Below are 23,405 nucleotides of genomic sequence, written 5' to 3' on the forward strand. Positions count from 1 at the left end.
CATATTGCAGCATTAACACTGGAAATGCCTTTAACCCTCTATGGCAGCTATTCTCAACCTTGGGGTCGGGACCCCAACTGGGGTCGCGAGATGATTTCTGGGGGTCGCCAAATCATTTTGGAAGTCAGCTCTGTCTCCACTGTGTTAAAGAGTTCGTGTGTCTTTTTTGGTGATTTTGTGTCTTTTTTGCGTCATTTTGTGTCTTTTTTTGGTCAATTGCTGTCTTTTTTAGTAATTTTGTATCTTTTTTGGTCATTTTGTGTCTTTTTTGGTCATTTTTTGTCTTTTCTGGTCATTTTGTGTCTTTTTTTGGTCATTTTGTGTCTTTCAAAGGTGGTTCAGTGAGCGGGGGTCGTGGACAACATGCATGTTAAATTGGGGGTCGCGACTCAAAAAGATTGAGAACTACTGGAGTAGAGTATTAGGTCACATATTGAGATGCACCTGTATGTTCATGTCTGCACTTGCAATATAAACAGTTGTTTAAAATATATAGCTAGTTCATGTAAAACACTGCAGCTGGTAGAGGTGAAACAATTGTCAGACAAGAACGAAACTACTCACATAAAATGTTACAGTGCAAACACAGCCAGAAAATATTCCTTTCATAAAATGGAAACGACAAAAGAAGTCATTAAAATGAAGGATATTGTATTAACAAATAGCCCCAAATCGTCATATAATGGGCAAAAAGAAAAAAATGTACCTCATTTTCAAGCTTACTCAAACTGCAAAACAAATAAAGCCTTGTGTTTTGGTCTTTTTGGTGCGTTTTGGTTAACATGCATGTTAAATTGGGGGTCGCGACTCAAAAAGGTTGAGAACTACTGCTCTATGGTACAGTGTTGCTCTCAGGCAACATCCCCATTTTTGGCCTGTCAAATTTCTACAATGCATGTTTTTGAGTGATGCAATACTTTAAAAAAGAGAGAAGAGTATAGGGAACCAATAGCAATGATTTAATTTGTCATATGATCTCATGGAAGCCATATTGAAACAGACTTTTTCAAAGGAAACAGCTTTGCCATTTTGCGCCACAAAAAATCACTCAAAACGTCATTTCCTGGCCCCTTTCCATCTGGATAAAAATGTGCTATTTTTAGGTGAGTAAACCTTCATTTTTGATAGTTTCATACGCATTCAGACAAGAAACCAGTTAAAAAAAGTTCCTTTTATAATGTTTTTAAATTTAAAATGTTATGTATTGTACCATATTGAAGCTACTGAGTCTTTTACACATGTTTATTATTAAATAAGTTATGTGAAAATGAATCTAAAAAAAATAATAATAATAATTATAAAATTTCTTCAGATTATGTTAATTTAGTCTATTTTAAGAAAAAAAATAAAGACACTGCAAACATTTTTGTTTCCTAACTGGCATCATAAAGCGTACCATAGAGGGTTAACATTAAATATATTAAACATAGTGTAACATACTGAGTTTAACTGTTAAAACTTTCTTGTTCAGACACACAGAAAAATCTGTAGTGTTGTTTTTTCAGTGTTAATAATTTTGAGTTAGTGGGTGTTGATTTTGGAGTTGTTTTAACACTTAAACACAAGCGAGTTACATGTTAACGCCTGAGTTAGATTCACTTCAGTTGGAGTTGATTTTCAGATTTTGTGACTCGTATGTTCGGCTAAAGACAGAATGCACTTTTAATGAATCGTAAAACAAAACAATGAATGTTAATTATCACATTAGTGAAAGGAAATAACATGATTTTAGGGTTAAAAAATACACTTTAATGTGTTAAAGTAACGCGATGTATGTTAAATATTAACACTCACAGTGAAAGGGAATTACACGATTTTAGCGTTGAAAATCCACTTAAATGTGTCGTAAAATAACACGATGTATGTTAACAATTAACACTCTAATTAACACACGATTTGGAGTTAAAAGTGCACTTATGTGGTGTCATAAAACAACACCAAGGGTGTCAAATATTTAACACTATTAAATAGTTAAAATATTTACACTTTTCAAAGTGTAATTTCAACTCAGAGTCCGTGAGAACTATATAAACTCAGAAAAAGTGTTACATTTAACACTCTGTGAGTTGAATTAACACTCCCGATTTTGCTGTGCAGTAGTCTAGTTCAGATATAGGAGGTTAGTAAGCATTGAGGTTCCCAGAGGGAAAGTGTCAGTTTAGAAGCTGTGAAGCCTGTCTGTCATGTCAGCTACCTGCGACAGGGAGCTGCAGGAGACAGCACACCTGTAGTTGGTTGAGAGCTAAGGGGGTTGATGTTATTCCTACTTTTGAAAGGGTAAGTTAGCCTTTTAATGAGTGAGGCTAGCAAACAGCAGAGCTTACCAAAGGGGGATGTTACAATATACATGAAAATCATCATAAAATGGGACATTTACATCTATGTTTTTTAGCCCCGCCAAGGCATTAGCACTTTGTGGCATCATACAGGTGCATCTCAATACATTAGAATATGATGAAAAGTCCATTTCCACTAGTTCAAGTCAAATAGCCTCAACCAAGTGTTGAGTCATATAGATGGACATACTTTTCAGAGACCAACATTTCCATATTAAACATACTTTTTAAAATTGGTCTTTTGTAATATTAAAATTTTTTGAGATACTGAATTTTAGGTCTTCATTAAATGTAAGCCATAATCATTATAATTAGAAGAAATTAAATAAATTAAGGCATGAAATGTTTCATTCTGTGTGTAATGGATCTATATAATGTGTTATTTCCACTTTTTGAATTGAATTACTGACATAAATACACTTTTCTATGATATTCTAATTTATTGAGATGCACCTGTAAATCTGTGGCCACAGCCCAGCTAACACATATAAAGATTAAATCATAATAATAATAATCAATTGGTAGATCGGTTGCCTACTAATCGGAAGGTTGGCGGTTCGATCCCTGACCATGGCAGCCTCATTGGTGAAGTATCCTTGAGCAAGATACTGAACCCCAAATTGCTCCCGATGCTGCGTTCATCGGTGTGTGAATGAATTCCCAATGGAGGCAGGTGGCACCCAGGTAGCCTCTGCCACCAGTATGAATGTGTGTGTGAATGGGTGAATGAGCATAGTGTGTAGTGTAAAGCACTTTGGATAAAATCGCTATATAAGTGCACTCTATTTACCATTAAAAAATGATAATAAACTTGATTTATGTAGCACTTTTCTTAACAAGGTTACAAAGCGTTTTCAGTAAGATATATACAGATACAACACAATAAAACTGGATTGTTGTGGAACCCAAAATGTTAAATGCACTGGTTGGAAAATAGTATGAACATCACGTTCATCGTTCTTTAAATGAGAGGATGTAAATGTAAAGAAATAAACAGTTTTAAACACTAGTGAATTAATTGTGTTATATAGTAAAATTAACCTTTTTTCCCCAAAAACGACTTCCTGTTCAAAGACATTGCCTAGTTTGTGTACTAATCAGGTACAAAACTAACAATACATACAAAACAAAAACTTGGGTCTCAGGAGGTTAACTGTTAACTAAGAAACCAAAGCATATCAGCGTGTGATTCCTTTATTCTTATATTGACATAGTTTTCAACTAGCCTTTATACTACAACAGCATAATAGAATTCCTATGAAACATTTCTAGGGGCACCACTGTTGCCACTCTGACTTTGGTGCTCTGACTTTCCCTCTAGCACCACCATGAGGTCGACATTTAAGTTTTATTTTGTGAGATGTGTGGACAACCTTTGGAAGGACTGCCATGAAATGTAATACAGTTATCCATGATTCCTATTGCGGTTGAGAACCCCCTTTTCCTCAAGCAACACCAAAAGGTAAAAGTTTTCATTGAGCATTTTGCATTCAGCTGAAAGCATCACTGAGCCTCAGTACAGTACAGCAGCACAGAGCTGCTAGCATGACTGTATACTTTTGTTCTCATTAGCAGGATAAAGCTACTGTACCTCTGTCCTGGTATTTGCAATTGGCCAGTGCTGATCTGTGCTCTGTGTGATGTGTCCAAGAGAAAATGTTCTGAAATGTCTCTGCAACTGGGATACTGTCAGAGCATTAATGCTGCACCCACCAGGCTAGATTCTATGTCACAATAGAACAATGTAATCTGCCTTCAGTGAGAAACTGGAAGGCAAAAGAGGAAAGTAACCCATCCCAATCAAATTATCAGTTCTATTTTGGTTTTGGCTGTTTGGACAGAAAAGGAAATTGGCTAGAAAAAGGAAATCAAAATAAAGCTACCCTGTTTATTGGTCTCCTTAATGCTGGCATTTGGGGCGACCAAGATGTAAAACTGCCAACTAGTTCAGCCTTGGCAGCAAGTACAGGCGTGTCAGACTGTGAGATCTGCTACAACAGAAGATTTTTTATATTTCTGTCTACACAAAGGGATAGTTTGGATTTATTGAAGCAAGGTTGTATGAGGTACTTGTCCATAGTCAGTGTATTACCTGCAGTAGGTGGTGGAGAAGCAGGCAGGTGTACCGACATGGAAGCTAAGCAAAGCACTGACAAAAACAGTCATTTTATCCTGCAGAAGATATGAGTTTCTGGTCTACTGCTGCCTTGATCATTTAGTTTGTTTGTGTTATCATGTGACTTGTGTTTTAACCCATAAGAACCCACGGTGACACCCGTGTATCAAACACTTTAAATCTTCTAGAATCTCCCATATTCAGCTTTATGCTTCACCTTAACTCATTAAATCCCTAAGAGACGTAAACTGTGTGACTGGAAACAGAAATATGTAAAAGTAGCTAATTTTAAAAGCTTATTTTTTGTTACTAGGCTAAGTTTAAACCCATTTAACAATTCTAATCCATTAATAGTTGTGTCCTGTGTTGCATTTAACTTGTTCTGATCACATTTCCTGAACAAATTAAAGTCACAATTTTGATAAATGTTATGGAGATGCAAAATAAAAAGGCAAATTTGTGTCTCTGTAAGCAGAAAAAGGGGCCTAGTTTTTTTTCTATTTTAAAATAAGAAATATCATAAACATAAATACCATAAACGCCCATTGTAACGTATATGTCATATCACAGAAATTTGACATTTAGGGGTAGTATTTTTTTTTTAAAAACATCAGAAATGTGTTCTATGTGGTCCACTTATAGAACACATCTTTTAAGGATAAGTGGGTCTGGGTTCTTATGGGTTAAAGGGTTAGTTTGGATTCACTCAAGTCAAACAAACAAACTAAAGGATCGAGGCAGCAATAGACCAGCAACTACTGTGTTCTGCGAGGTAAAATTCCCATTTTTGTCAATGGAGTCTGGTGACTTTGGCGAGAACATAGAATAGCTTCAGTTCCCCCAATGCAAACATAAATAGAGCTGTCTGATGACAAGTTAAAGCATAGCATACACTTAAACTGATATCGATTTTTTTTCAGGATGCCTAAAATATGTTTGCTGCTGCCCCCATCCTTTACTGTGCTGTAGCTTAGCTTCTGTATCGGTACCAGGAGGCAATCTCCGTGTCTGAGCATGGAGGCCACCAGGAAGTGCATTAAGCCTGCAATTCACCGAAAATTCCAGTAGGGGGTGCTAAGTTTGGCTGCAAAAGAAATCTGCCCATTCATTTCAGTGCTAAATTTGAAAACTTCTCACTTGATTTATTACCTCAGAAAAAATTTTCAGGGACAACACTATGGTCTAAATCACTAGTAAAAAATCTTCTTCAAGACAATTTGATGTCAATAGTTCTAATAATGGCCCCATTTAGAAGAAAATAGAAGATAAAGAATCGTATGATTTCGGGCGTGGCTACCTTTGATTGACAGGTCACTGACAAGGCGAGCCGTCACCAGGAGAGAAGCAGAGCAATGCGTATCCACGGCAACGTGTCAATAAAGTTATATATAACGTTATATAGATAGAAAAGAGGACGTTTACCGATTTGGTCTCATAACTTTGACCCTTTCACTGTATTTTCACTTAATGACAGTTTATTTGAACGTTTTGTTCATTAAATGTCTTGTTCAGTGTTTGGTTGGACTAACAGACACTCCAAGGAGTCGCTGCTCAGTTTTCTGAGGTCAGAAAGATACATTTTGTTTTTGTTTTTTTGCTAGCCAAAACTAACATCCCAGTTAATGCTCCACTTAATGCTAACATGAATTAGCAGCAGCTTCTCTCAGTCAGGTTGAGGTGTAGAGAGGCTGTAGTCAGTGATCAGATCCCTCTCCTCCTCCACAGTCCAGATATGGTCTGCTCCGCATATCGGAAACAAGATGGCGACGCAAGATGGCGATGAGTGTAACACTGAACTCGAGGCTTCCAACGGGCCACAAACCAATGGGTGACGTCACGGTGACTACGTCCATTATTTATATACAGTCTATGATCGGTACTATTGCCTGCTTCTCCAAACTGGGGCCGAGTTAAACGCGACCAACCAACATGGTCTCACAGAAATCCGTGAAATAGCCACAGATTTCGTTTAACTCAAAATCCGTGGAATAGCCACGGAATCGCTCAAATTTCCGTGAAACTGACACGGATTTCGCTACAATGCAAGTTAATGACAGTCATATCCCGTGGCTATTGGTTTGTTCCAAGTCACGTGACTTTGAAGGTCCCAGCAGTCAGAACAAAAAACAATGGCGGACAGTTCTCTCATTTCTTAGTTTCTGCATAAAAATGGATTTTGATCACATTTCTAGCGAGAAATATATGTTTTATTTTCTAAATCTTCACTCAGTGAATGTACATAATCACTTTGTATGTTGGAATAGCCACGGGATATGACTGTCATTAACTTGCATTGTAGCGAAATCCGTGTCAGTTTCACGGAAATTTGAGTGATTCCGTGGCTATTCCACGGATTTTAAGTTAAACGAAATCCGTGGCTATTTCACGGATTTCTGTGAGACCAGGTTGGACCAACTGGAAGCAATACAATGACTATGGACCAGCACCTCATACAACCCTAAATGAAAAAACCCATGCTCACTCTTTCAAAACGATAAGGAGTCGTGGACTCCAGCAGAGTCTTGATTCGTATCTAATTTCATCACTGCATGCATTGCTTTGTTTAATTGAACAAGTCAAACAGCTCGAGAAAGAATACCATCTGATGGCACTTTGGACGATTCCATCTTTGCCCTCTGTGAGATGTGGGTCCAGAAGTACAGTTTTATTTGTTATACACTTCTTTGAACTGTCTGGAGATGAATGCCCTCCAGAGGCTCATTCATAAGATAAATTGGCCTGAAATTCATTGGTCCTGCAGACAGTCTGTGTCTCCCTTTGTATGTCTCATTCTCTCTCTCCAGCTTTCATGTGCAAACACACTCACACAAACTGCCACAAACACACATTAACATACACGCACGTCCCCTCATGCCCTCGCATTCTTCCGTGTTATTCGGGGTTGCAGTACGCTCGGGCTAAAAAAGGAAAAAAAACAAAACACCTTTGCATCTGTCTGCGTAGCTGAAGTCCAGCCTAGGGCCTACTAGGCTTCAGTGAAGTGTGCTGTGATTTGACAAGGCCAGTGACAGGAGGCACTGTAAATATCCGGCATGTCATGTGACTCACTTATTGGCCTCAAGGAACCAACGAAAGGTCAATGTTTCCTGATGCCATTGCCAACAACTAAATTAAGTGACTACATCTCTTGCTCATGCATCTGTCCCATTTTAGGAGATGGATACGTTGGAGGTGTTGCATCACACTGCTCATGCATTGCAATAATCATTCACATTTCTACCGGAACACACAACAAGCAAGCATGCACACACACACACATACATAGCATTCGTTATACAAGCTCATCTGTCATCAGTAGATGTGGATGATATACGTATACCAACACACACCATCAGGCATGTGGCACGCAATATACAACCTCTGGGTTTGTCGCCATGCATGTCATGTCTGCCAGTGACAGCAGTGAATTAACACGTCTGCACAGCTTCTCTCATAAGTAAGCTGCGATGCATGTTCGTTAACCCAACAGCAAAAGGTTAAATAGCATAATTTCACTATCCCTAGTTACATACAAGGGAAAAAATGTGGTTGAAATCAAAAGGTCAGGTTCTGCAGATTTAGTGTGAATGCATTTCTCTGGGCCTAAAATGGCTCTAGGGTCTTGCATTTATCCTGCATCCTTAAATGTTTCCACCTCTTAGTCTAACAAATCTGGACTTTTGTGCAAAGGCACCAAAACTTTTCTGCTCTGATGGAGGCCGAAAAAATGTTATGTATGCACTAGGAGACGGAACGAAAGTTTCACAATCCTGTTTAACAAATTGCTATTAACATGTAAGGCAACATTGAAGCTGCAGAAAATAGATTGAGAACAGTCAGATATAAGGTAATCTGTTGGAAGGAAATGCAAAGCTAGGAAACTGAGCTATAAGTAGTTAAAGCAAAAAGAAAATAGATGTTGACAAAAAGTCCAAAATCCCTGAAACTCTGCAATGCCCCTAGTGGAAAAGCCCTAATGGAATATATGCACATGTGCTAAAACACTTCTCACACTGAATAATTAGGTAACCAGTCCACCCCTGCTTTATGCTTATGGTGAATCTGATGCTCTCTAAATAAAATGTGCTTTGCTTCGTACAGTTGTTGCCGTGGGGAGACATGGAAGATTATGGAGGAAATAAGCGAGACAGAACTAGCAGCAAAAGCACACGAGCAAGACTAGTAAGTCATGGGTCTCCCCTAGTGGAGGCTGAGGTGGGATAAATCCAGAAAGTTTGGGGTTTTGTTGAGGACAGAGGTTCCCCAAGACCTTCTTGTGAACAGAGATCTAAAATCCAGGTCACAGGCTTGGCTCACCTTTGCTCATCAGGAGGTATTGGGTGTTCTGGGAGGCTATATTAGGGGGTTGCAGCATCCCCACTAAGGCCCCGTTCACATGATGACGGTCTCAACAGAAGACGCAAAAGTGGCGTCGCATCTTCACTTTTTATTCCTCGTTTAGACGAGCGTTTTCGGGAGGAAATCTGCTGCATACGGTGACGCAAAAGTGTGTGAAATTGGATTGTATGCAGCCAGGCGGCATCACTTAAAGCCATAAGAGCATCTTTGGGCATGCAGAAGTTTTCACGCCACACATTTTCATCAGCTACTCCTTCCACAAAGTTCTCCTCCATCACTAGATCTCCCAGGTCTCGTTCACAGCCGTCTGGCTCCTCCCACCAATCGCTGCATCCAGAATGTGATGGAGGTAATTCCAGATCCTTCTCTGTTCACTAATACTATCTGTACATATCCTGGACATTTGGTGGAAAGACTCCTGTAAGTTTATTAGAGCTGCCAGAGCAGCTTGAAGGTCCCACCATGGAAATAATCCCACGTTTCTTTATTTCCTGTACTGGAGCATGTATGTGACGTAAACACATACGTGACGTGAGCAGATCAGATCAGAGTTTTGTGTCTTGTCAGTGTAGACGACACGCTACGGAGGAGAGGATTACACTTTTACACTTTGGAGGGTGGTTTCAGATTTTTGCGTCTTTAAGCCCCCAAAACGCCGTCACCGTCTAAACGAAAGGCACTTTCTCACCCGCGAGCGTCCTCGTGTAAACGTGTAAACATGAAAAATATAAATTTTTCATGTAAAGTTAATGGAGAAATACCATGATGACACAATTATCCTAAAAGTAATGGGATTATTCTGTATAAATTACAGTTTTTGCTGATATTTACATTTACATACGCTCACTGTATTTTTTACGATGATGTTCTGGCAACCACAGCTGCCGGTATTTTGCCGTAAATTAAACAGATTTTTTTTTACAGTGTAATCTACTGGTTGTTAACCAGCTGCGTCAATGACCATGCCTTTAAAAAAGTAAAGTAGTCAAAGTAAAGAAAAAATAGTGCTGTTGCATTAAACTGCTGTGACATCTACTTCAACATGACACTCGCTTAATCCTTTCAGAAAAAAGGGTCATGGGTCAAAAATTTGGGTCATGTGAAAAAAAAATGCAGTTGCTACTGGGGTTCGCTTGACAATTTCACGTTTGTGCAGAATATCCTATGTAGGGTTGTCACAATATTAGAATTTCTTGATACAGATACTCAATACTCAATACCATTTGAAGAAGATTGAAGTGGCATAATTAATCTATTTAATGTTTTAAAATTAAATAAATGTTGCTGGTCGACCTTTCTCAACTTCTCAATCTGGAAATTTTAGAGAAAAATACAGAAAGAAGAAAAGTGTTTTTACAGAAGAAAAAACACTTTTCAGACACAAATAATTGTGTTATCTTGTAAAATTAACATTAGCTATTAACGTCAGACGGGCAGGACTTACACCGTTAGCTTATACCGTTAGCTAATGATGCTACGTCCATTATTTTTTTAAAGTCTATGGTTGCTATCAACTATTTAGTAATAGTTGAACAGCTAACGTTAACATGTGCCGCCGGCCAGGTTAACATATATGATAACTGTTTAATACGAGAGAAATTTTACTGACCTCTCAAAATTCTCCATGAAGACTGGGATGTCCATCTTTCAGATATTTAGCCAAGTTTGTTGTGCTACTTGACTTGGTTGCCAAGTCAAGGAGCAGCAGTCTGCAGTGTTTTAACTCCTTATAGCAGGGGTCTCAAACTCAAATTACCTGGGGGCCGCTGGAGGCAGTATCAAAATGACCAGAAAAAGACACAAAATTACAAAAAAAAAAGCTAAATTACTTAAAAAAGACACAAAATAACAAAGAAAAGACACATAATTACCAAAAAGACACAACATTATTTTAAAAAGAAACAAAATGACTGAAAAAATACACCAAATGACCAAAAAAATACACAGAATTACCAAAAAGACAAAATTATTTTAAAATGACCAAAAAAGACACAAAAATTACTTTAAAAGGAAACAAAATGACCAAAAAAAAAAGACAGAATTAATAAAAAAAGACACAAAATTACAAAAAAAAGACACAAAATTACAAAAAAAGACACAAAATTATAAAAAAAAAAGACACAAAATTAAAAAAAAAAAGACACAAAATTACAAACACAGTAATTAAAGGGACCTTCCACACACAACACGGTAAAGTGCCATTCATATAAAACTCACATTAAACTTTCATATCAAGGTGGGGGCCACAAAATATCGTCACAAGGGCCACAATTGGCCCGCGGGCCGCCAGTTTGAGACCCCTGCCTTATAGTATCAACTCAGTTCACCTGAAACTACAACCAAAATGAAACAAAATAACAAAGTAAAGACACATAATTACCAAAAAGACACAACATTATTTTAAAAAGAAACAAAATGACTGAAAAAATACACCAAATGACCAAATAAAATACACAGAATTACCAAAAAGACAAAATTATTTTAAAAAGACACAAAATGACCAAAAAAGACACAAAAATTACTTTAAAAGGAAACAAAATGACCAAAAAAAAGACAGAATTAACAAAAAAAGACACGAAATTACAAAAAAAAGACACAAAATTACAAAAAAAATACACAAAATTACAAAAAAAGACACAAAATAAAATAAAAAAAGACACAAAATTACAAAAACAGTAATTAAAGGGACCTTCCACACACAACACGGTACAGTGGCATTCATATAAAACTCACATTAAACTTTCATATCAAGGTGGGGGCCACAAAATATCGTCACGAGGGCCACAATTGGCCCGCGGGCCGCCAGTTTGAGACCCCTGCCTTATAGTATCAACTCAGTTCACCTGAAACTAGAACCAAAATTAAACTAAAGAAAGGAAAAGGAACCAGGTATTACCCATAACTAATGAAAAAAAGACCAGGTTAAGTCAAGCTGTACCATCTAACAACGTGTGTCTCTGTCCATGGAAAGCTTGCCCTTGTTTACAAGTTTTCTTGCAGCTGCGAAAAATATAAACTTGCCCAAAATCTGAGTTTTTAAAAAAGTTTTTGTTGGCCAAAGACGTCAGTCCCGATGTTATTTTCCACTGAGAGAGAATCCACACAACACGTCTCAACAACAGATGAGTAGGTCCTAACACAACCTCATAAATGTTAAAATAGTGTTGATTGTTGCAGTACTAGATGTGAATTTGTAGGAACAAATTGCTTATGAATCATTTATCAAGGTCATAATTTATTTATTTCATAGTTCACCATTTGCTGTTTAATTCTGGGGAAGTTTATACAGAAAAAACAATACTTTTTTTTACCTTATGATAATAAACCATTTTCTCATCCAACCCTTTCCATATACAAATTGTTTTTCTTTGTTTTTGGGGGGATAAAAGTAATGTATTTGTTGTCAGGTGATGTGGATCAGACCAAGAAAATAATAGTTTTGGATTTTTCATTAGTTTTAGTTTTAATTTCGTTGTGAATTTTTGTTTTCAAATTCAGTTAGTTTTAGTTAGTTTTTAGAGTGAGTTTTCTAGTTTTAGTTTAGTTTTTAGTTTTTGAAAATGCTTAGTTTTAGTTTAGTTTTTATTAGTTTTAGTTTTTTTGTAATGGGCTATGTGTTGGGTGCGAGATTCAAAGTGGTCATAATAAATTTTGCCTTTATTTCCTTTGGTTTATCATCTCAGCCCCAATAAGGTTATTAACTGTTTTGAATTTTGGTTCTAGTGTAGACATCCCAGTCTCAGTAAACATATTCACCATGTGTTGCATGTTCAAATAGAAACACTGAATTATGAATGAAAAAAGTTGACAAAAATGAAAACTAAGGACATTTCCACTATAATTGTAGTTAGTTTTAGTTAGTTTTGTAACCACGCAATACAGTTTCAGTTAGTTATCGTTTTTTAAAAATTCCGGTTTTTATTTTTATTTCAGTTAACGAAAATGTTTTTTCAATTCTAGTTTTAGTTAGTTAGTTTTCGTTAACTATAATAACCTTGGATCAGACCAAGAAAATAATTGTTTAAGGCTCTTGACAGTGTTGGGGGACATGTCTACAAACTAACACCAATGACAGGTGAATAAAAAAAATATATATTTTCATCACATCTTATTTTTTGCTCTGTAATTAGATCATTATGGTAAATACAGGGTTGGAACCTGCCATTGTCAATTGATGGTTTGTAGCCAATTATCCAAAAGAAATCCCAATTCAACACATAAGAGAAGCTCCAACACAAGGATGTCCTACTTTTCCCTGTTTTATATCGGTGTCTGATGAATCCCTGACATAATGAGAAGTTTAATGACTCAGATCCATTCCAAAATGCTGTGGTTTCTTCCTTGGCCCATGCTACACTCTTTGAACAATTTTCATGAAAATCGGGCCTGTAGTTTTTCCATAATCCTGCTGACAGATGGACAGACTAACCAAACTGAAAACAAAACGTCCTTGGTCGAGGTAACAATGCAGCAAGTTGGGATCTATAATTGTGCAGAGGAATATTAGGAACTCATGATGCTTTGGTACAAAAACTCACCCAGGCTGCTAATTTTATGTCCTGGACTCAGTGGCGGTTCTAGACCAATTTTACTGTGGGGGCCAAGGAGGGGCCAGTGTTTAATCAGAGGGGCACATTAAAAATCGTCAAAAATGATATTTAAGCATTCAAAACCTTCTCATATTTGGAAGAACTACATTGATTGAAGCAATGAGACTTACCAACATTAACAGTTTTTTTTGTACGACAATGACATTTCTCATTTTTGTGCACAATCACTTTTTTTTTATTTTGAAAGTGCAGTACAGTGAGAATGATCTTTATATTTAGCTTTTATTGCACAATTAAACTATTATACAATGCACACAGTCTGGGTTCCTTTAGTGTACAATGAGAAATTGTTTGAACAAAAAATTGGTAAGAATTGTTCCATCATTCATTGTTATAAATGTATCATTTTATTATTAATTTGACAAAATTAATTTCCACCTAAATAAAATGCTTTAATTCAGCGAGAAACAGTTTTGTTGAGTGAACAAAAAGTAAATATGTTGGGTCAACATGATATATTTGTGTTACTGTTATTAATTACCAACTAGATTTCTAAGGGTAATTGTAACATACTAACGTAATTTTCTTGGGCCATTGAAACGTGTTTGACATTATTAAGAGTTACTTTATTTAATAGGGTAGTTACAACTACTTTTTAATATAGTGAAGTACATGAATTAATTGTGCTGAGCCAACAAAACAGTTAGATTAAAGTGGTTTAGCCTAAAAGATTACCTTTATCATATGAAAATGAACATAATAGTAATTATTCAGGAAATAAATATTTTTTAAAGAGTATTATATTCAGCAATTTAATTAGGTTGTTTTAACATAAAGTATTCTAGTAAATTGTAAAGTGTTGCATTTTATGCTAAAACTACATGTTTTAAAACTGTTCAACCACAAAACATCATTTTATTTAGTAGAAGCTACATGTTAGACTAAATAATAAGGTGACAGACACCCCGTTTGATGTTTTTGAGTGTGCGTCTGACATTTTTATGAAAATATGTAAGGTGACAGCAACAAGCAAAATACGCGTTGGTGCGATTAGGTTGCTTTTCTGGTTTATTTCCGAAAGCTTGAACTATCTCAGGATGCATGTAGCACAGGCCCATGTTTAGGTTGAGTCTACCTGTGAGCTCTGGTCTCCAGCTGACTCTGGCTTATCTCAGGCTACCAGTGACCTGACTGATGGTGCTAGTGATTATAACAAATTTTCCCTGTAATTAGCAATTACTGAGGCTCTTCTCCAAGATGTTGAGGGGGCTGAAGAAGTGGTTTGGGGTGGATTAAAGCTGACGTCAATGGCAAAATGCAAATTTGCTTCTCCAAGCTTTATGTTAAAGCTCTGAATTGGGAGCTTAGCCGGGGAATTTTGTCCACATGCTCTAACCCATTCTTGTCAGTGCTGGAAGGATTGCGTGGTCTCACTGATGGGTTGGACGACCAGCTCCCTCAGCTTTGAAGCTGATAAACCTTTTAAAACCATGACAAATATTCTCCTGCAATTTTGCCAGAGGAAAGGCAAAGAAATGAAATAGGTAGCAGGCGCAGGAATATGAAAATTTGCTCCATCAACCTCAAAGCCCCCACCTTACAGCTAAGTTTTTTTCTTCTAAAGGCTGAAGTGCTTACTCCTGCACAGCTTTTGGGCTTATTGTCTCTTCTGGAGCAGTCTTGCGGATTTTAAAGCACATTAACCTAATGGTCCTGCATCATGGCAGCCACTAATAGCCAATAATGTCACAGCATGGAGATATGTTGTGGAACGGTGATCAGGCGGCGTTTGACTGCACAACCTCCATGTCAGTGGCCGACATGACTGCACGGCCCAAGTTAGGCAGCAAGGGTGAGACATCCAGTCAGTTTCCATAGTGATGTGGTTGAATGGAGAGGATTAGCAGGGGCAGTGTGGTGAGAAAGGATTGCAGGCTTCTGTCAAAGCTTGCATTTAAAGAGCTCCATGTCTTGGCTCGCCACTATGTGGTAATGCTGATGATGGACCCTTCGTCTCCCTCCACTCCCCACGCTTTCCCTGACGCAGACGTGTTTGATGTGCGCTGAAACGGCCGTCTCCCTTTCTGCGGTGGTTTCTCAGGTGTGCAATATTTGATGAGCTAGTTGTTGACCCTGTGGTGCAAACCCTGCAGCCGAATATTCGCACAAATACCTTCAGAATTAACTTGTCGTTTTTTGAATTATGACTCAAGACAGATTTTCTGAAATGTATGCCATCAATGTGTTAACTTGGGGAGGGAGGGAACATGTCAGTGTTTCACATAATCCTTGACTCATGCGGAATATGTTATGGATAGCATTAGTATGGCTTGTCTTCTTCTATCAGCCTTGTGTTGCTTCAGTGTTTTTTTATGTGTTTTATGTGAAATTGATTGGGCTGAACTCCTTGGAAGAATAGATCTTATAAAGGATAGATAAATACATATAATTATAATAGAATCTGTTGCATGATACACACCTTTTTTACCGTTTACTCACACTTAAACACACTTAAAACCTCCAGAGTAAACTAGTTACTAATACTTGACTTTAAATCTTCAAAATGTGAAGTTAAACATGACATTACTGCCAGGTCACAGAGAGTAATTTTTTTTAGAATGTAACCATTATAGATAGATAGATAGATAGATAGATAGATAGATAGATAGATAGATAGATAGATAGATAGATAGATAGATAGATAGATAGATAGATAGATAGATAGATAGATAGATAGATAGATAGATAGATAGATAGATAGATAGATAGATAGATAGATAGATAGATAGATAGACTTTATTTATCCCAAGCTGGGAAATTACAGTGTAGCAGCAGCATTACACACAGAGACAATAACAACACAATTAAATAATTAAATCAAAAGAACAACCTAGGCATACTTCAAGCAATAAAATATAAAAATACAATAAAATACAATAAAATGTAATGTAAAAATACAAATAAAGTGTCATTATCACTACGACTAACCATTTTGTGTATGTAATCTTGGCCTCATTTAAAATAACACCCAGTAATATTAAAATAAATCAACTTCCCCCCAAATTATCCACAATCTGATTATTTGTCATTCATTTGTAATGAAATTGCTTTAATCCTATTATTTTTATTTTCTGACTTTTATCTGTTATTGGGGCTGTAATGAGTCCTGGGCGGTCTTTCCAAGCAGAGAATTATGGGAGCTGAAATGCAACTCTTAATTACAGAAAGAACAGCGTAACAAGAAGAAGCCAGAGACAATTAAATATATAAATGTATAATTAGTTATTATCTGATTCTGGACTTCTGATGCGCTGAGATTCAATTATTATTCAATTTATTTTAAATATGTATGCAAACTGAAGTAGTTATTGAACAACTTTTTTATATTGCTATTTTTTGTATTTTTTAGAGAAATTTGCTGTTATTGCTTTAGAACTAACAAGCACAAATACCACCCACATCTAAGGACAAGGTTTATATCTTCATGTTTCAAGTTTCACCCCTGAGGGCCGTTTATAAAACGTGATTAAAAGTAATTCATTCTCTATAAATAAATGGAAAAATTAAAGTAGCAGCAGACAAAAAGGGATTTCAATAGCAGAGCTCAGATTCAATGGCAGAGGTTGACCTCGCCTGCTCCAAACTATTTTATACAGTCTATGTTTCCAACAAATCATTGAAGCGATGTGCAGTTTATCAAGCAGTAGAAAATTGTCATCCACTTTTCTACTCTATTGGAGTAGTTCTCAACCTTTTTGAGTCGCGACCCCCAATTTAACATGCATGTTGTCCGCGACCCCCGCTCAACCAAAAAAATAAACAGAATTACCAAAAAAGACACAAAATGATAGAAGAAAACTAAAATACTTAAAAAAGAAACAAAATGACCAAAAACGACACAGAATTATCAAAAAAATGACACTAAATTACTAAAAAAGACACAAAATGATAGAAGAAAACTAAAATACTTAAAAAAGAAACAAAATGACCAAAAAAGACACAGAATTACCAAAAAAATGACACTAAATTACTAAAAAAGAAACAAAATTACCAGAAAAAAGACACAAAATTACAAAAAAAGACACAGAATTACCAAAAAAGACACAAAAAGGCCCAAAAATGGAAACAAAATGTCGAAAAAAAGACACAAATTGACCACAAAATTATCAAAAAAAGACACAAAATGACTTAAAAAAAAACACAAAATGACCAAAAAAAGACATTAAATGACCAAAGAAGACAGAGCTGACTTCCAAAATGATTTGGCGACCCCCAGAAATCATCTCGGGACCCCAATTGGGGTCCCGACCCCAAGGTTGAGAATAGCTGCTCTATTGGACTCTTGGTTTTTATACTGTGTACTGTTAGTTCTTTTACCGAAAGTGCTTCAGGGAGGAAAAATGTCAGGACAGATATATACAGTATGTCCTCATTGTACATAAATTGATACAAAATTAAATGATTAATTATTTATGATTTATACAGTCTATGGTTTGTACCTTATGACCTCATATCATTATTTTCTGTTTCTGTTTTGACTTGTGCTTTAGAAAAAAATCAATTTATTTCGGCCCTGGGGGACGCCAGTCAAAAGCACCTGATTCCACCAATAATGCAGCGTTAATAGTGATTGAGTTCATCTTTGCCATCAGTCCTAATTTATTTAAGTATCACAATCTATCAGAGGGGGTCAGGGGCACTTTGTCTGTCATTTTGAAGAAGACAGACACAGATTTCCTCATATGCTTTTGTTGACAACCCTAAGAACTGCAAAGCTATATATATATATATATATATATATACGGTGGGGAAATATTATATTAGACCATTGTTTTCTTCAATTTCTTGTTCATTTTAATGCCTGATAAAACTAAAGGTACATTTGTTTGGACAAATAGAATGATAACAACAAAAATAGCTGATAAGAGTTTAATTTAAGAGCTGATATCTAGACAGTTTCCATGGTTTTCTTGATAATAACCAAAATCATTATCAAGAAAACCATGGAAAATGGTTATGAGCTCTTACGAGCAATTTTTGTTGTTATCATCATTATATTTGTCTAAACAATTGTACCTTTAGTTTTACCAGGTATCAAAATGAACAAGAAATTGAAGTAAACAATGGATGTTCTAATATTTTTTTCCATGACTATATATATATATATATATATATATATATATATACAGTATATATATACATTTATATCATATTTTATATATTTTTAGGAAAGAATTGCTGCTTTTATCTCTGGTACAATCCACATGAGTAACCTTATTTACTGTCCTACCATCAAGTTATTGTAATTCAAATGTATTTATTTTTCAATTTGAACATAATGTAATATTAATATTATTATTAAAATTAATAGTGTTTAAGTAGAACTATGAATACCACAGGGTCCAGGCAGTTATAGCACATGATTTGAAAAACAGGTTACTAGGAAGAGGCTTAAATTGTCGGGGAAAAGGGTGGATCTAAGTAAATCTTACATGAAAAACCTGTTTTCAACTAAGCAACTTTAATCAGGCAACAAGATATATTGCCGCTTAGAGATATCCTTGTTGTTGTTTTAAATGCAAACATGCTAAAACCAAAAATTTGGTGGGGCAATTTCTACGTCTTGTCTCGTTATGTCATGTAACTGTTATTTTATCAAATAGTTATTATTATAACATATCACAATATATGTTATAAATGTGAACTTAGCTGTAATTGGCGAAAGTAACAATATTTTTACATTGTTGTGGTGAGAAAATATTAAATAAAAGCTCATCAGCCTTATATTTAGTTTTATATACTAACTTATATTTATATTCAGTATTAAAGGAGGTGCTGCATGTGTGTGTATGCATTTGCATGCATACAAACATAAATCCAGACTATTAGCATGTGACAACAACACATTGCTTTTTAACAGGATAGAATTACAGAATGTAATTGCATTAAATCATTTGCTCATTTTGAAAATTAATCCTAACAGATTATCTCTGTAAATGAGTTCATCAATATCAATAACAGAAACAGTCCGTCCAATTTGTCACATGACCTTACAATGTTGACAACATTGTTTATAAGACTTGTTTAAGCTTTTATTGCTAGAATGTAACCACATGCATGCAGCCAGGATAATTCATTTCAAAGGCCCTTTTAGTCTCTGACATGCATTTGCACGTTGCCGTATATTTCTGCGACGCCTCGGCGTGTTTTTTAACCCTCAGAAGCCTAATCTGCACCATTAATGGACTTTTTGTAGAAGTTAATTAACCATTTTCAATGATAGCAGCACAGCAATCCCAGTAGAGAGCCATATAAGGAGGGAGAGACGAAGACCGATTATGCTGTTGCCTAGCAACACATGTACAAAATTTGAAGCGATTTAGTTCCCCCATACTGGTTATCATGGAGGTCATATGTTTACTAAATCCACACCGTGTGCTGGCTGTCACACAGGGCTGTCACCAGATCAACACCAGTGTCTCTCCCCGTCCTGCTCGCTGCATGTTGACGTTTCCATGCCAAACATGTTAAACCTGCAACTACAGTAGGCTGAACGTCTCCTAAATCATTGCTGTCTAATTCCATGGATTTGTGGAAACGGCATTTCTTTTGAATGACTGGCAAATGCTACATCAGAATTCCAGCAGAGGAAAAAAAAAAAGCAAGTATTTTGCAGCTGTGGGATTTAACTTCTTTGCATAGTTGATCCCTTCAGGAAGGTAAAATCACAAGAAAAAACCCACCAAGGAGAGACACAGAGCATGCTCCACAAATTTGGTAGATGATTCACTCACTATTCCTGAAATATCATTGGCCAGCCCACCTCACTGATTCCTGCATCCCACAATACTTCACTACGCATGTAAATAATATCTGGCAAAAGCTGTTTGTTATAATAAAAAAAACTGTCCTCTCAGCTTGTTTTGCTTGTTTGTAAATTGTGTGTGTGTGTGTGCATGTGAGAGAGAGAGTGAAAGAGAAAAGGAGGCATACAAAGAGACAGAAAGAGACGTAGGGAGGGAGAAAGAGAGAGGCGAGACAGAGCTGCTGAGGCACTCACTTCACAGCAATTTAGGTCATGCTAAACAAATGCTATACTAAAGAAGCACAGACAAATAAGAGCATCTAGCCTTGAAGTGATTGCAGTATCTTTGGGGGCTGTACACTGTGGGGATCACAACGCAGCGACTTAGAATAAAAAACAAGCTGTACACATGCAGCGGATATCTCAGGTGTCTCTGCAGCATGTGCAAGTGTGAGGTAGATTTCATCAATCATTCCTGGGAGGGCAGGCCAAATTACATTTACGCTTTATACAGAGATATTGAGTGAGCAGTTATTCAGTTATGCATTACTTCCTCCCGGTGAAATAAACGTATAGCATTCCCTCTATCATCAAGACACAAGTGGTACAACCACAGTCGTATTGTACTGTTTACAAGTCAAGAAAAATGTACAGCAGCAATCACGGTTCGAAGCTGATGAAAACAAAAAGCAGACAGCAACAGAAAAGAGGCTGCACATCCAGGTTTCTGACAGTATAACTCTTTGTGGGATTACCTAATAAGACATATTTATATTTTAAATACCCTGCTGAAAAGTCCCTCGCTGTCATAACAAGGGTTTTGTAAATACTTAGTGTGGATTTTGTTTGTTTGTTTGTTTGTGAATTGTATTGTGCAGATTTTGTTTCATGGAGCTGTTTTTCAGCCACCAGGTTTATCCTCAAAAGGGGACCAAAGTAATATTTATCTTTGCTATGATATCCCTATATAATAAAATCATAGACCTTATTTGTATCAATAGCATGTACAATTACAATGAAATAATAAAATTGCGTGTTTACAATAAAAATATAAAATGGGATGTGTACACAATTTCAGCAGAAGGAGAAAAACAAGTCTGCGACAATATGAATAAAATATGTGAATTGCTTATGATTAGCATACTAATGACTAATCATCATGCTAATCAGTTCATTTTGTGGCCTCAAATTGCAGGCTGGTGTTGAGAAATATGAGTCCATGAAAATGCATTGTGAAAAGTGAGAAATGCTCAGAGAATTGCATAAAGATTACCAAGCAGTTAAAGCAATCATGTCAAGGTGGGTTATTAGAAATTATAGACATCAAGCAGGAAAAATCATACAGTGGACTGTTACACTGTTTGAGACATACAGAGAATTGTGTTGTTCTTATATTCACATGTGTTTTTGTAATTTTAAATGCGTTTATGTTCAAAAATCCAATCCACAAACATTAGAATATTTTATTATATAATATTTTACACTGTTTGTGTTTTATTTTGGTGCATTAAATCCCATTTTTAGTTCAGTTATTTTCAACTCATGCTCGTTCCTCGACATATTTCGGTAAATAAATATTTGGTTTCATGCTTTTTTTTACAATGACTGTGTCCAAAAAAACTCCATGAATGACAAGAAACAAATACGAAAATCTTCAATGTTATGTGCAGCACCTTGGCATTGGCATTGGAGCATCCTTCTGCAAAATCTCCCCAGCATTAAGATGATTTTACAGCCAATGGGCCAGTAAAGAGGGGCTACCCAAGACTCAATCTCAGTCACATACTCTAAAAGCCATTACAAGAAAGGACAAGTAATCCCAGGCTAATGGAGCACGTACAGCAGTCACAAGCAGCCAAATATAGGCTTCCGACTGAAATTTAGAGACTTGGGGGCTGCTGGTGAAGAGGGCAGTGAGCTGAATCAAAGCAAAGCTGCAGGGTGAGGAGGTCAGCTGGCTGCGCGTACATGTCACCAGCCCATTGGACATGCCTGTGTGCTCCATCAGCAGGTGTATAAATATGTGTCGTGTTTCACACCCCATGTCCGCAGGGACGCCAACCCAGATGGGATTTTAAATGCTGCATTTCATGTGGTATCATTTAGTAGGTTAGTTCACCCCTCATTGGTTTGCCATCTGGTGCCCTCTCAGCCTGTGATAGCAACATTCACACTGGAGTCTAAATGCTCCTGATCTCCCTGCCAGAGCATTTCCAGAAGTTTGCACCACAGTCAGAGTGCAACATTAACTCAGTCACATAAATAAAAAAAGAAAAAGATTGCATCTACATGTTCTGATTTGCAGCAGCGAGCTAAGAGCTGCAGCACACGTGGAGTCTGAAAACAAAACAAGCATGAATGCAAACTACAAAGCCTTCAGATGGAGTGAAGTTTGTAAAAGCAAGTACAAACCGACGTGACATCACAGTTTACGCAAGAAAAACAGCTGAGCTGGAGAAAAACTTGAGCTAAATATTAAAGTAAATCAAACAAGTGGGCCTATTTATATATGCTGTTGCTGTATATATCACTTACCGTTGCACTTAACACTGAAGAACTGCTCCTTAAAGAAAGGTTTTCTTCTTGTATATCACTTTCCGGATGGTTTCTGCAGAAAAAAAAAGAAAGAAAAAGAAAAATCCGCGGTTGGATCCACTCTTCGCTGCCCAATATGGACACTTCCCCCCTTATTAAAACATTATTTTCTTTACTTTGAGTCAATTTTCTTTTTTTTAAATTACGAGCTTATGGTCCACGAGTGTATTCTTCTCATATCATCCCCTCATTTGTGGAAGACGTCGGGCTTTGACGATTACAGGCAGAGTTAGACAACCAGCCAATGTTCCCTCCCTTTATTGACGGGCTCCCTTTATCACAATTTGCCAGATTTGCAGACAGCAGCCTCACCTTCCAGATAGACGCGTTTGGACCTGATAATGCTGCTTATATTACCCCCCATATGTTTCCATTTTGCACCTCGACCATCGACCATACATTTCATTACTGGAGGGGAGGGGGTGCTCTATTTTTGTGGGGAGGGGGGCAGATTTTGTGCTGCTGGGCGCAGAGATAATTGCATTTTAAACAGTTGAATCCTTGATGGGGAAAAAAACCTTAATAAAATACTTTTTAAAAAGCCCCCCAAAATTGACGAGTACTTATAACTTTAACATAAGAATTGTCTTCATTTACAGTTTGTATGGCTGAAAAACTTGTTTGCATATCTATGGGAGATAATG

This window comes from Centropristis striata, chromosome 5, assembly GCF_030273125.1.
Source record: "Centropristis striata isolate RG_2023a ecotype Rhode Island chromosome 5, C.striata_1.0, whole genome shotgun sequence".
Lineage (NCBI taxonomy): Eukaryota > Metazoa > Chordata > Actinopteri > Perciformes > Serranidae > Centropristis > Centropristis striata.